The following is a 15,073-nucleotide window of genomic DNA, read 5'->3' as shown; positions in this document are numbered from 1 at the left end:
TCGGGCTATGCAGTGCTGTGAGAAAGTAATTGCACCCCTTTCTGATTTCTTAGTTTTTTTGCATGTTTGTCACAGCTGCGTATTTTGGATTATCAAACACATTTTAGTATTTGACGAAGAAAACCTGAGTAAATACAAAATGCTGTTATTATAATGGATTCATTTATCAAGGGAAAAAATCTATCCAAACATGCATGGTCCTGTATGAAAAAGTCATTTCCCCGAAACCTAATAACAGGCTGTGCCGCCTTTGGCAGCAACAACTGCAATGAAGCGTTTGTGATAACTGCCAATGAGTCTTTCCCATCACTGTGGAGGAATTTTGGCCCACTCTTCTTTGCAGACTTGTTTTAATTCAGACACACTGGAGGGTTTTCAGGCATGAATGCCAAAAGATCTCAATTGGATTTAAGCTCTTTGACTAGGCCACTCCAAAACATTTATTTTAGATTTCTGGAGTCCTTCAGAGGGGACTTGCTGGTGTGTTTCAGATGATTGTCCTGCTGTATAACCCAAGTGCACTTGAGCTTCAGGCCATGAGCTGATGGTCGAACATTGTCCTTCAGTATTTACTGCTATACAGCAGATTCCATGGTTCCATTGATTACAGCAAGTTATCCATGTCCTGAAGCAGCAAACAGCCCCAGACTGTCACACTACGAACACCATAATTGACTGTTGTTATGATGTTGTCTTTATGAACTCCTGAGTTAGTTAATGCCAGGCATAACGGGACTCAAATCTTTAAAAAAAATCATTTTTTGTCTCATCAGTCCACAGAATATTTTCCCAGAAGTTTTGGGGATCATCAAGAAGTTTTTTGGCAAATATGAGACGAGTCCTTTTGTTCTTTTTGGTCAGCCGTGGTTTTCATCTTGGAATTATTCCATGGATGCCATTTTTTGCCCAGTATCTTTCTTATTGTTGAATCATGAACTTCCCCTAACTAAGGAAAGTGAGGCCTGCAGTTCTTTAGATGCTGTTCTGGGTTATTTCGTGACCTCTTGGATGAGTGATGGATGCGCTCTTGGAGTAATTTTGGTGGGCCAGCCAATCCTGGGAAGGTTCACCACTGCACTGGGAAGGTTCACCGTTTTCTCTATTTGTGGGTAATGGTTCTCACCGGGGTTCAGCAGAGTTCCAAAGTTTTCAAAATTGCTTTGTTGTGTTGATAGACCTCTCTGCATTGAATCATACTTGTTATTAATCTGTGGCTCTCTTCCACAGCATGTCTTTTATTCTGTCTTCCTTCTCTCTCCCCAATTGGTCATGGTAGATGGCCCCGTCCCTCCCTGAGTCTGGTTCTGCTGGAGGTTTCTTCCTGTTAAAAGGGAGTTTTTGGTGCTGGATAAATAAAATTGAATAGAATCTGTAACCATTTTCGAGACAAATAGATATCGATGACTTTGTCTCTCAGAATTTTTTTAGATGGTGGCATGCTGTGCTGGTTTGAGATCTTTCAGCCTACTTCACTTTGTCATACCGGTTCTATTTAATTTTTTGAGCAAACAATTACTTTTTTCACATTTTTCACATATGGTTTGGATAACTTTTTCCCCTTAAGAAGGGAAATACTCATTTAATGTTAACATTTGTTAGTTGACCTGAAACATATAAATATAACCAAGCAAAAACACACAAAAAATAAGGAAGGGGCCAAATACTTTTTCACAGCCCTGTACAAACTCTGCATGGAAGAGTCTGTTTATGTGTTTTCAATGTTGTGTGGGGGGTGCCTACGTTTTCTTGCCCAACCAGCGGATGTGTGCTGAAACCAGAATAGATGGTAAGGGAGCGGGACTGACCCTTGGGACAAGTGAGAAGAAGAGAACAGAAACTGTGGAGTTTCTACTGTGCTGAACGTCACATTTCATCACCTGCCCTTCTGCAGCCCTGTTTCCTCCACCCGACTGTCAGCTCTGCGTGTCAGATCTCCTCTTTTTAAGTAAACCGACTTCTCTCCACAGCTTCAAAAACCACGTTGTCTCGTAAAATATGTATCTTAGGAAAAGACCTCTTATAACTTCACTAGATCACTAGATGTATTAAAGTATCTGATGTATATTTTGCTATTTAGTCTAATGAGCGGAATTTAAACAACTATAAAAGCCGCTTTCAGCTTCCTCCTTTTTCACAAGCGGTGGTCATAGCGGGGAGGTCTGCGTGTTTGATTTTGGTAGATTTTTACAGCGAATGCCCTTCCTGACACTACCACAAAGGGATTTGTGTCTCCTCCTGTGATCGAACCAGGGATCTTTCACTTGTTAGGCAAACTTATAAACCGTAACACTCTAAGTGACACAAACCATCAAAAGCTTGTTGTCCTTACCGGAGGTGCTGCTGCGTCTGGTCTGTCGCTTGTATATGATAAACCAAAGAGTCAAAGCCAAGATGGTGGGGTCCATCTTGGCTTTGACTCTTTGTCAAAGCCAAGATGGCTTTGACAAAGCCATCTTGGCTTTGTCAAAGCCAAGGAGGTGCAGCAGCACCTCCTTACCGGAGGTGCTGCTGCGTCTGGTCTGTCGCTTGTATATGATAAACCAAAGAGTCAAAGCCAAGATGGACCCCACCACGACCACGACCACAGAAATCCACAGAGTCGGACTCAGCACCGCCATCGAGGTGGGCTTGACAGTGGTGTTTATGGCTTTGAGCTGGTTCACGACAGTCAGGGGCGGCTCTGTGAGGGAGGAGGACAGCCACACGCTGACTACCTCAACAGTTAAACAGTTTGCATTCTGACATGTAAGAAAAGTTTCAGAAAGAAAAAGGATGAACTCAAGTCTGACTCGCTCACTCATTTTATAAGCGGCTGTACAAGAAAAAAGAAGACGATAACTGTGATATATTAGGTAGTCAGGTAAAATTCAAGTCTACATGATAAAGTTGTAAAGACATGCTGAATCCACAACTGAGACATACTCCAAGACAGAGGCAGGACGCTGAGAGAACAAACTTGTGTCCAAGAGGCAGAAAAAAATGATTAGAATTCAGTGAAACTCACCTTTTGGTGGATCGGGGTTAGATCTCATTAGTGACTTGCTGGGCACACACATGTGGACTAAGTTGTCAAACTTTTCTCCCTCAGGACAAGACTTCTAATTGTATAGGAATTTCTTTCACCTAGATATTAATGACATTATTTATTGTATTAACATGTCTGACACTCATACTTAAGACAAATGGTAGGGGGTGTAGTAAGGATGTTGGGGAAACAGGAACTCCAGAGGACCAGTCTTTTGTCTCTTGAGGACTCTGGGAAGTAGCAAGGGAGTGTGAACCTTAAGGTGTGAAACAGCTGTGTACTGCCTTTGTTCCTGGAGAAGGTATTTAACTGAGAGCCATGCTAGGCTCAGTGAGACTCTGCTGACCGTCTGTCTCGCGGCCATGGGGGCTCCACAAGCTTGTTTGTATGTTGTGTGCATGGATTAAAGAATGTTAGCTACCGCTCACCGCTCGTCTGCAGGCTTTATTTAAGTGGAAAACTTCCACAACAAAATGGCGCTGCGAGCAGGGTGGTCCGTGTGGTCGCTGAACAACGGCTGATCACCCCTGAGGGAAAAGGTACCTTTGTCCTACCAGCTGTTGAAGCGAAGGAAATGGAGGAGTCACGGAGCCGTGTGTTTCAGTCACCACCGAGATCATCGATTTTGAGGGGACTTCTGCAGATGGGTAAGTTGTAGCTAACTTGTATACAGTCATGGAGAGTTTTTTGTCTGGCCGAGGGGGAGAACGCTGGCCACTCCGGAGTTCGAGTCTCCGGAGGGAAAATCCTGGCGGTTTGAGGCCCCAGGCTTGTGTTGGGTACGGCTCATCACAAGGACAGTGGCTCGCGCACGTTGTTGGGGAGAAGCCGGCCCAGACCTGTGTTCGGTCCAAGTACGCCACAGGAACGGCGGTTCGGGTACACTGTCGGGGAAAATCCTGGGGTTAGAGTCCCCAGGCTTGTGTTCGGTTCCGGTGTTGTGCAAAAGAAAGGCTGCCAGAGTAATTGCAAAAACACCGGTCCATCACAGGGAACGGTGGTTCGAGTCCACCGTTGATAATCACGTCTGCACAATACAGTGTGTGGAGTGACGGTATTTTAGCACTTTTCTGCCGGTAAGGGAAGAAGGCCATTGCAGGGGACGCTCTGAATGTAAAGGGAAGCTGGATCCAGTAAAGCGGTAGGCCTTCCACCAGGCGGCCAGAGACAAAACTCAATACGTGACTGTATGGTAAGAATTGAGTAAATGTGTAGTGTGTAAGATTGCAGAGAATGGTTGTATGGGAAAAGTTGATGTGTGTGTAAAAACAGTGAAAAATTGGGTTACAAAATGTTGAAAATGGGGAACAAAAACAAGAAAAAAAAAAAAGAGAGAGAGAGAGAGGAGTGTAGAAATGTGTGTAACAGTTGTTTCCAACTAGAGGGAGAAGGTGGTACTGCAGGCCACCAGCTCCCCTAGGGTGGACACAAGAAAATTTCTTTTTTTAGCAGAATTGTTGATAAAAATAAAAAAATAGAGGGTTTGGTGTTTTTCAACGTAGAACAACTACACTCTCTCTGGGTTTTTAAGAAAGGGGAATTCAGAACCAGAGAGAGGAGACGTGTTGTTTTAAGCAATGAGAAGAATGATCAAAATGTCTCAGTGTGTCACTTGCAGGTGAAGAGCAGACCCGGATCAATTTTCCACGTGCAGCAGTCGGAAGAAAATCATAGGTTAACACCATTAGAAACACTCAAGCCAAGTTTTGGCTAAATTGTTTTACAGCTTAACTTCCATGTGTTTGTCACCCTGAGAACACAAGCTCCAAGAATCTCTCCCTGAAGACAAGAAATGCAGTTCCAGAACAACGAGATGGATCTCAAGAGCTCACAGCAGCATCCTGAGCAGTGAAGAAAAGGTCCAGCAGCAACAGCTGTGCAAGACAGCGACAGCAAGGAGAAAAATGGCATCATCATGACTGGATGGATGGATGTGCATTTCCAAGGAGCTGCAACTTCACTGTGTGAATGGACTTTTGAAAAGACTGCTTGAGTTGGACATTTGCCACTTTCAGCGCAAAAATGGCAAAATGAGACAGTGGAAGACACAGGACAAAGCTGAAAGACAACTGACTCTCACTGGACTGCTGCAAGGGGGAGAGATGAGATGAGACCACAGTCAAAGGAGAAGGGGACAACATGGAGGAATGCTGTTGTAGTGTGATAATGAAATTTGGGTTTAGGAAACTGGGAAGGAAAAAAACGACTGCCTTGCGTGGAGAATTGAAAAGTGGCTGGAGCACCGCAAAAGGAGAGGTACACAAAAATTACACAAACAGAAAAATGCATTAATCCTACTAACACAAACACACATGCAATGAAGCTCATGAAGACCAAATAGCATTTTAAGCATTTCTGTTACCATCATCTTGTCTGGTTCACTTAGTAGGTTAAGAAGTGATACATAGACTAGTGAACTAGTTGTCATGATCCTGGGTCCTTTTGACCCAGCATTTTGTGTTTTCTATTAGTGATTTTGGTTCTGTTCCTCCTGTTTAGTGTATTCTGTTCTGCCATCTATTCCTGTGTTAAGTCCACGTTTCCTAGTCTGTGTCTTTGTGTGTGTGTTCCTGTTTTATTGTGAAGGTCTGCGTCTTATGTAAGTGTTTTCAGTTTGCCTCCCTAGTCTCGTCACGTTTATCACTCCCAGCTGTGTCCCCCACCTGTGTGTAATCTCCCTGTGTTCTCTGAGTGTTTTTAAGTCGTGTCTTCTGTCATAGTCGTTGCTGGTTCGTCTGTGTTGTTTCCCCTCGGTCTCCCTGCATCTCTCCATCCGTCTCTCTGTGTGTTTTTCCCCGGACTTCCCTGCTTCCACGTTTCTGGTTTGTTTTGTTAGTTTGCACAGTTTAGGCTTTCTGTTACAGCTTCCCCCGCGCCATTGCGGTTGTATTTTCCTTTTGTAAATAAATACTCATCTGCACCTGAGCTGCCGCTTCTGGGTCCTAAATAACTACCACACGGCTTGCCCCGGCAGACCGTGACAGTACGAACCAGCCAACATGGACCCTGCGGCACTCGATCCGTCCGAGGAGCTCCAGGATGACATCTGCTACAACGTGGAAATTCTCCTCGGGCTGTGGCTGGAGAACCCTCCATACGAGCTTCGCCGCACCGTTGAAGAGCGGCTACAACGGCTCTTTTCCGGCCTCCCATGGCTTTTGAAATCACTTCCCCCGACCATGCAGGCGTTTCTCCAGCACACTCCCCACCTTCTCTCAGCCACTCCTGCCTCGCTGCCCGACTCGTCGGATGTGGTCCTGCCCGGCCCGTCGGAGCCGTCTGCGGGGGGGAGGCGCCGATCGCGCCGCCGGCGCGCCACCCCACAGCCGGACGTTCGGACTTCTAATTCGCCGGCTGTGGTGAGTGGGGACTCTTTTCCGTTTTTGGACTGTGTAACTGTTCATTCAGGGGCTGTGTTCTGCGCGGTAGATGATGAGATGATGATGAGATAGCCTTTATTTGTCAGTTGCAGGTCTTTTGCCCACAACCGAGATGACAGACCTTGCCGACCGTACATACAATACACAAACATCACATTGGGGAGACAGGTCAGGCTAGGTAGCGAGGAAAAAAAACATCGAAATGTGTAACACAAAAGGATAATACAGGAATGCACAGATATCAACACACCATAGCACAATAAACACAGACAAGCAACATGGGAAAGAGTTCCAGTGTGTACATCTGATCTGGGACCGCTGCAATCTTTCGACTGCGCCTCCAACTGACCCGATGTCCACATCAGAGGGGAGGTAAGCGTTGGAGGTGGCGTTGGATCCGGGGTAGGGAGGGTGATGCGTCAGTGAGTGCTTATCAGTATCAGTACATGTATGTGTGTGCGTGTCGATAGTTCAGCTGAGACAGTGTCCTTCGCCCTGCCAGGCTAAGTAAACAGTCTTCCAGCCAACCCAGGTGGCCTTGCATGGAATGGGAAGGAACAGACTAAACACAGTCGTTATCAGGGTGTTTTGTTCAGCTCCGGCCTTGTAGCTGGCGCCGAGAGGGTATCCGCATAAGTGATGTTATTTTTTTACTTTAGTGCGAACAGCTCATATGAATTTCAAAGCAGTTCTACAGTCCAACACTGGTCCCATTGGAGAGCCGCGAGCTTCGCCATACTTGCTTTCTGTGATGTTGTCATTTCTTGTGCTCAAGGAGCCGATTTCTGAGAACTCACGGCAGTGTGCCTCCCCGAGATGTCATCCAATTTTGCGCCCAGAGATGTTATTCCGGGCTAGCCCTTCCGAGATGTAATCCAGTCTGCAGTCAGAGATCTTATTCTGAGTATTCACAGCAGCCGTAGCCTCTCCAAGATCTTATCCGTGCTGACTCAATGAGCCCATTTTGAGAAACTCACGCCTCTCCCATCGTTCCAATCCCAGCGGGCAGCCTTGTGGGGGTTTGAACAGCCGGTTCCGCTTTCTTAATTCTTCGATAAGTCAGGGCCAAGCCAGTTCCGATCCGCCAGAACCCTGTTACCATGGTTCCGAATAGGTAGATATCTTCAGCACTCAGGCTCACCCAAGCCCAAACTTCTCGTTGAGAAAGGGGTGTCAACTGCATTTAGGGACCAGTTGATCCAATCCATAATTCCTCTTTTAGGTTTTAGAGAACAGACTGTGAGAGAATGTTCCAGGGAAAATACAAAAAAACCCCACGAGACTAGACAAGGACATAGGACAGAGGAGAAAAGTGCGTCCGCCTCCTCCGAGAGCCAAAGATGGTGTGAACAGCTTGCCGCCTGCCCAGCAGCCGCTGTCAGCTCAGCCAGCCGCCCAGCAGCCGCTGTCAGCTCAGCCAGCCGCCCGGCAGCCGCTGTCAGCTCAGCCAGCCGCCCGGCAGCCGCTGTCAGCTCAGCCAGCCGCCCGGCAGCCGCTGTCAGCTCAGCCAGCTGCCCGGCAGCCACTGTCAGTTCGGTCTCCAGTGCCACCTGTAGTTCACGCTCCAGCGCCCCCAGTAGTTCACGCTCCAGCGCCCCCAGTAGTTCACGCTCCAGCGCCCCCAGTAGTTCACGCTCCAGCGCCCCCAGTATCTCCAGTAGTTCACGCTCCAGCGCCTCTAGTATCTCCAGTAGTTCACGCTCCAGCGCCCCCAGTATCTCCAGTAGTTCACGCTCCAGCGCCCCCAGTAGTTCACGCTCCAGCGCCCCCAGTAGTTCACGCTCCAGCGCCCCCAGTATCTCCAGTAGTTCACGCTCCAGCGCCTTCAGTAGTACCAGTTACACTCGTTCACTCCATGCAGGGAGAAAGTCTTATTGCCACTGAGGGTGCTTTTCATGGTTTAGCTGCCATTGGCACAGTTTGCCGCTCCAGGGCTTCCCCAGAGGCTAGGTCTCCGTTCCCAGCTGACTCTGGACCCCTGAGGTTTGAGCAGCCACCTGAGAGCTGTGCCGTGTCAGCGTTGCCTGGGCAGAGCCAGTGCTCAGTGAATTGCCGGTCACCTTTGTGTCAGCTAGTAGCCTCCATGACTGCTGGCTTAGTGATGGCTTCAGCTGGAGGGTCCGAGGGACCGCTCCGGCCTTTGTCTCCTGTCTCCGCTGGAGGGTCCGAGGGACCGCTCCGGCCTTTGTCTCCTGTCTCCGCTGGAGGGTCCGAGGGACCCGTCCAGCCTGCTGCGCCTCCGGCTTCCACGCCGCCTCCGGCTTCCACGCCACCGCCTGCTGCGCTTCCGCCTCCGGCTTCCACGCCACCTCCGGCTTCCACGCCGCCGCCTGCTGCGCCTCCGGCTTCCACGCCACCTCCGGCTTCCACGCCGCCGCCTGCTGCGCCTCCGGCTTCCACGCCGCCTCCGGCTTCCACGCCGCCGCCTGCTGCGCTTCCGCCTCCGGCTTCCACGCCGCCTCCGGCTCCCACGCCGCCGCCTGCAGTGCTTCCGCCTCCGGCTTCCACGCCGCCGCCTGCTGCGCTTCCGCCTCCGGCTTCCACGCCGCTGCCTGCAGCGCTTCCGCCTCCGGCTTCCATGCCGCCTCCGGCTTCCACGCCGCCGCCTGCTGCGCTTCCGCCTCCGGCTTCCACGCCGCCGCCTGCAGCGCTTCCGCCTCCGGCTTCCATGCCGCCTCCGGCTTCCACGCCGCCGCCTGCTGCGCTTCCGCCTCCGGCTTCCACGCCGCCGCCTGCAGCGCTTCTGCCTCCGGCTCCCACGCCGCCTCCGGCTCACACGCCGCCGCCTGCAGTGCTTCCGCCTCCGGCGTCCACGCCGCCTCCGGCTCACACGCCGCCGCCTGCGGCCTCATCGTCCACGCCGCCGCCTGCAGTGCTTCCGCCTCCGGCGTCCACGCCGCCTCCGGCTCACACGCCGCCGCCTCTGGCTCCCACGCCGCCGCCTGCAGTGCTTCCGCCTCCGGCGTCCACGCCGCCTCCGGCTCACACGTCGCCGCCTGCGGCCTCATCATCCACGCCGCCGCCTGCAGTGCTTCCGCCTCCGGCGTCCACGCCGCCTCCGGCTCACACGCCGCCGCCTCTGGCTCCCACGCCGCCGCCTGCAGTGCTTCCGCCTCCGGCGTCCACGCCGCCTCCGGCTCACACGCCGCCGCCTGCGGCCTCATCATCCACGCCGCCTGCGGCCTCATCATCCACGCCGCCTGCGGCCTCTTCACCCCCGTCTGGTCCAGCCTCCGAGTCTTCGCCCTCGTCTGGTCCAGCCGCAGCCTCTTCAGCCTCTTCGCCCCCGTCTGGTCCAGCTGCAGCCTCTTCGCCCTCGTCTGGTCCAGCTTCCGAGTCTTCGCCTTCGTCTGGTCCGGCTGCATCCTCTTCGCCCTCGTCTGGTCCGGCCTCATCTGGGGCTGCGGCTAACCGGCCACTTTCCTGGCCACTGGCCGGACCCCTTCGCCGTCTTAAGCGGCCCCCAGACTCCCTTTGCCTGAGTCGCCACTGTTGCCTTCCGCACGGTCGGCCCCCTGAACCGCGTCCACGTCGGCGCCACTGCCTTCCGCGCGGCCGGCCTCCGGACCCCCGTCACCTGGGTCGCCGCCGTTGCCGTCCGCACGGTCGGCCCCCTGAACTGCTTTCACGTCGCCGCCGTGGCCCTCCTCGCGGCCGGCCTCCGGACCCCCGTTGCCTGGGTCGCCACCGTTGCCGTCTGCACGGTCGGCCCCCTGAACTGCGTCCACGTCGCCGCCGTGGCATTCCTCGCGGCCGGCCTCCGGACCCCCGTCGCCTGGGTCGCCACCGTTGCCGTCTGCACAGTCGGCCCCCTGAACTGCTTCCATGTCGCCGCCGTGGCCTTCCTCGCGGCCGGCCTCCGGACCCCCGTCGTCTGTGTCGCCGCCGTTGCCTTCCGCACGGTCGGCCTCCTGAACTGTTTGGACTCCTGTGCTGTCGGTCCCCTGGCCGGCCCCCTGAACTCTTTTGTTTTGGACACTGTTTTCTTGGGCGCCGGTGTGTTCTTTTGTTGTTGCTTTTTGGTGCTGGCTCGTGTTTTGTTTTTTGTTTTTTTTTTGTCCCTCTTGTGCGCCTGTTCTGTTTTGCTCCGAGCCCTCCGTCCTGGACCCCCGCCGCCCGCCCTGGTTGGGTTGTTTTCTGCTTTTTGGTGTTTTTTGTTTTCTTGTTGGGCTGTCTGGTGCCAGCCTTTGAGGGGGGGGGGGGGGGGTACTGTCATGATCCTGGGTCCTTTTGACCCAGCATTTTGTGTTTTCTATTAGTGATTTTGGTTCTGTTCCTCCTGTTTAGTGTATTCTGTTCTGCCATCTATTCCTGTGTTAAGTCCACGTTTCCTAGTCTGTGTCTTTGCGTGTGTGTTCCTGTTTTATTGTGAAGGTCTGCGTCTTATGTAAGTGTTTTCAGTTTGCCTCCCTAGTCTCGTCACGTTTATCACTCCCAGCTGTGTCCCCCACCTGTGTGTAATCTCCCTGTGTTCTCTGAGTGTTTTTAAGTCGTGTCTTCTGTCATAGTCGTTGCTGGTTCGTCTGTGTTGTTTCCCCTCGGTCTCCCTGCGTCTCTCCATCCGTCTCTCTGTGTGTTTTTCCCCGGACTTCCCTGCTTCCACGTTTCTGGTTTGTTTTGTTAGTTTGCACAGTTTAGGCTTTCTGTTACAGCTTCCCCCGCGCCATTGCGGTTGTATTTTCCTTTTGTAAATAAATACTCATCTGCACCTGAGCTGCCGCTTCTGGGTCCTAAATAACTACCACACGGCTTGCCCCGGCAGACCGTGACACTAGTATTATTTTTGGGGAAGGATGATTGAATCAGCGGTGAACAGAATGCTGCGGGAGGGTCAGATGAGTGGAGACTAATAGATTATTGAGTTTCTGGTTTCTGATGTGTGAGGGAGGTCTTATCATGACACACATCTGGGTACATGGGGAAAACAAAAACTCATTTTCTAATAGAATATTGCTGTTGTGTGAGGTGTGTGACTGGTGGATCAAAGTTTTGGGGATTTACTTGGCTGATGCATTTTCTTTTGGTACCACTTTGAACCTGCTAATTAGTTGTGTTGATCTATCATTCTAAGAAAGTACGCTTAGGCAACTTCTAAAAGAGGCCTTCATATTTTTTGATTTTTAACAGTGCACTGAGATTTTTGTTTGGCAATTTTCTCTTTTTCAAGCAGGCCTGCAAGATCGGAATCGAAAGCACTATACAACATGTTGAACAATCGCAAGTGAGCTTCTCCAAAATTAAAATGGGCTCGGGAGAAAGCCACTTATTTGGGACAATCAGAAAACAAGTCCCTGGCAAAAAGGATTCAGCGAGGTAATCCAGTCTAAATTCTTTTTTATTTTTTGAACTGACGTCATTGCTGGCAGTAGAAACTTATTGCGTCACGAGAGGTTCTACTGGTGGCAAATAAAAATGGGAACTGACTATGCAAGATTGCACCTCCACCTTGACCTGACAAAAGGGTGGATGTATGTATGTTTCTTTGTTACAGGAGCAGAAAGGTGACAGCAACATCCTGGGTTGCATGGGCTTTTGAGCCGTGCTGACTTAACCTTTTAATTGCCACTTTCTGTGTCTTTGTGAATTTACCAGCGGTGTGTTATTCATGACCTTGTATTGTTTACAGTGCAGAGGTCACTGTGAGAAAGTATGCATACAGACGCGCTGCGCTAACATCTATATCACTTTTTCCACAGCAGAGGGCTAATCATATGATCTAATCACATGATTTACAGCAGGACACACCACTGGCTAATGTTTTTTCTTACAACAGGGCCTGGAGTGAAGCTACTCTAGGGGAGAAGCCCTGAGAATTTTTAAGAGACAATGCACAACTTTATTGTGCATGTCTAATTGTGCTAAGCTAACATAGGGCAAAAGAGGGTTTTCCGGGGAAGTTTTCATTTTTAAATTGCAGGAACCGTGACATGAGGGATATGGAAGGATTGACTGAGGCGCAGATGCAAACTATGACTAGGAGAGAACGCTTCAAGAGGACCACTGAGAAGCAGGGACCATCTGCAGGACAACAGACAAATGACACTGGGCTTCCAAAGGATTGTCATGAGGAGATTTTGAACAGCAAAATCTTAAAAATAAAATGAAAGAGTTTCGTCGTTGACGCTGAGGAAGACAACTAAGGTGTACGACGTGCTCTGCCTTAAATCTACAGCCGCGTTGGAACAGAAATCGAGGGATGGAGAGAGCGTGCCAAGCTCCAAAAGTAACAGCGCAAGGAAGATCAGCGTTGGAATTATGACTCTGTAAATGGCACAGACACCAGGAGCCATGACTGTGACTGAGACTGACCACCTAATGCTGTTTCACTTTGCCATGCAAAGTACTTTGACACTCTGGAGAAGACCTTTCCTCTGTATCATTGTTGTTTCCATTTGCATGTGAGAGCTTAGATTGTGGGGAAGATTAAAGATGAACAAAGGGTGGTGGGAGAACTGTGAAGTGAGGATACACAGTGTGAAACTCCTTTAAGTGTACAATAATGTTGATGTGATATACAGAATGTCAGGAAAGAAATTCTGGTTTTAATGTGATTCTTGATTTTAGTATCAAAGGGTGGGATTGTATAGGAATTTCTTTCACCTAGATATTAATGACATTATTTTATTGTATTAACATGTCTGACACTCATACTGTAAGACAAATGGTAGGGGGTGTAGCAAGGATGTTGGGGGGGGAAACAGGAACTCCAGAGGACCAGTCTTTTGTCTCTTGAGGACTCTGGGAAGTAGCAAGGGAGTGTGAACCTTAAGGTGTGAAACAGCTGTGTACTGCCTTTGTTCCTGGAGAAGGTATTTAACTGAGAGCCATGCTAGGCTCAGTGAGACTCTGCTGACCGTCTGTCTTGCGGCCATGGGGGCTCCACAAGCTTGTTTGTATGTTGTGTGCATGGATTAAAGAATGTTAGCTACCGCTCACCGCTCGTCTGCAGGCTTTAATTAAGTGGAAAACTTCCACAACAGTCTGCCCCGGGGCCTCCTCCCAGTGGGACATGCCCGGAACACCTCACCCAGGAGGCATCCTTGTCAGATGCCGACAACCTCAACTGGCTCCTTTCGATGTGAAGGAGCAGCGGCTCTACTCTGAGCCCCTGTTGTGGTGAAACACAGAAAATACAGGATCAGTCTCCTGCCCTTCTTCAGCCACTTTGGCCAAGCTATCTCAAAGTACGTTAAAGTAGAAAGTACAGATATTTGTTTTAAAATGTCAGGAGTAAAAGTAGAAGTTGTCAAGAACTACTCAAGTAAAGTACAAATACCTGAAAATTCTACTTAAGTACATTTCCCACCTCTGTAAGTTCCTCAAAATCTCTTGGTTGACCTCGTCACAGTGTTGCACACTGTCTTTCGCCTCCCTTGTGGCTAGATGTGCGACCCTACTAAGATGGAGGGGTGCTCTTTTGCCCACCCATGCTCAATGGTTGAGGGACCTTATGTACAGGGGTGCACATAAGTGGTCCGCAGGTGCGCGTGCACTGTCAAAATAAAACATATCTTAATGTACATAAGATTTCCTGGAGGAGACATTTGTTTAGAACTGGGGGGTCCAAACAGCTGCGTTCCTTCATCCCCAAACCTTGAAGTCAGAAGAGGTGGAGGTTCAATCTCACACGGTTGTTGGGCGATTGTCCCAGTCCCAGTTTTTCTGTTTGCCCTCGGCATCACCCGGACCTGCCGGTTAGTGTGTGATTTCCTAGCGTAGCTGTAATGGGAGATTACTGAGTGTCTTTGAGCAAAATGTTTCTCGAGGTTTAAGTTTAAGGTTGTTTCACCTTGCAGTGTTTCTCCTCTGCAGACCCTCTTGCAAACATGAGACTCTAAGACTGATCCGCAACTTGTAACACCACTCACTGTGTTGCGACTTTCATCCGTAAATAAAGCCGCGGCCGGCTGAGTTGGTTGTGTCCCTGTGACGCGCCTCCAATAATCCATAATGAGTCGTACTTGTACTTTGCGCATTTATTTTAAGAACGAAACAAAAACAAATGTTTGCGCTTTCAATCAATTAACAAATAGCGCATGGATTAACTGATGTGCCAAAAAATGACGGTCAACAGAAAAGTTTGCCCACAAACCACTCACCCAACAACACCTGCTGCGAACACCGAGATCAGGTAAATAGACTGTGACCACACCCACATGCCATCACCGGAGACACAGGTAAGGCTATACACCTGTGCCACCATAACAAAAAGGCAAAACATAAACATTGACTTTGGCTCTTACACACTGATACTCACTTTTAGATGCATATGAATAAAAGAAGGAGTAATATAAAAGTGACATGCTGAATGCTGCCACTCTAAATGAGAGCCGTTAACTTGCTCCTTGGTTTTTACAGTAAAAAGGGGCTCGTTTGTCTATTTTCTTAACATTTAGTCTTGTTCAAATGATCTAAAGCTCATCACAAATAAAAGCACCCTCTTTCATTGCTCTAGCTTTTCTCTGAAGTGTGAGTCCACACAAGGATGTGAAGCATTAAGCACAACAAGGAAAGTGAGTGAATCAACTGTGTGATGCATGCTTGGATGAGTTACTATGCATTAGAGTCAGGCCAGCTCCTTATGTCCTCGAAGCCACAGTTGCCCCTTGACGACAGCTAGGCAGCTAGACTTCTTCACCTCCGCCCAATAGTTATGTGACCTACAAAT

This window comes from Neolamprologus multifasciatus, unplaced genomic scaffold (genome assembly GCF_963576455.1).
Source record: "Neolamprologus multifasciatus unplaced genomic scaffold, fNeoMul1.2 chr04_unloc_1, whole genome shotgun sequence".
In the NCBI taxonomy this organism is placed as follows: domain Eukaryota; kingdom Metazoa; phylum Chordata; class Actinopteri; order Cichliformes; family Cichlidae; genus Neolamprologus; species Neolamprologus multifasciatus.
The sequence above is the reverse complement of the archived record's forward strand: the minus strand, read 5'-3'. Positions refer to the sequence as shown.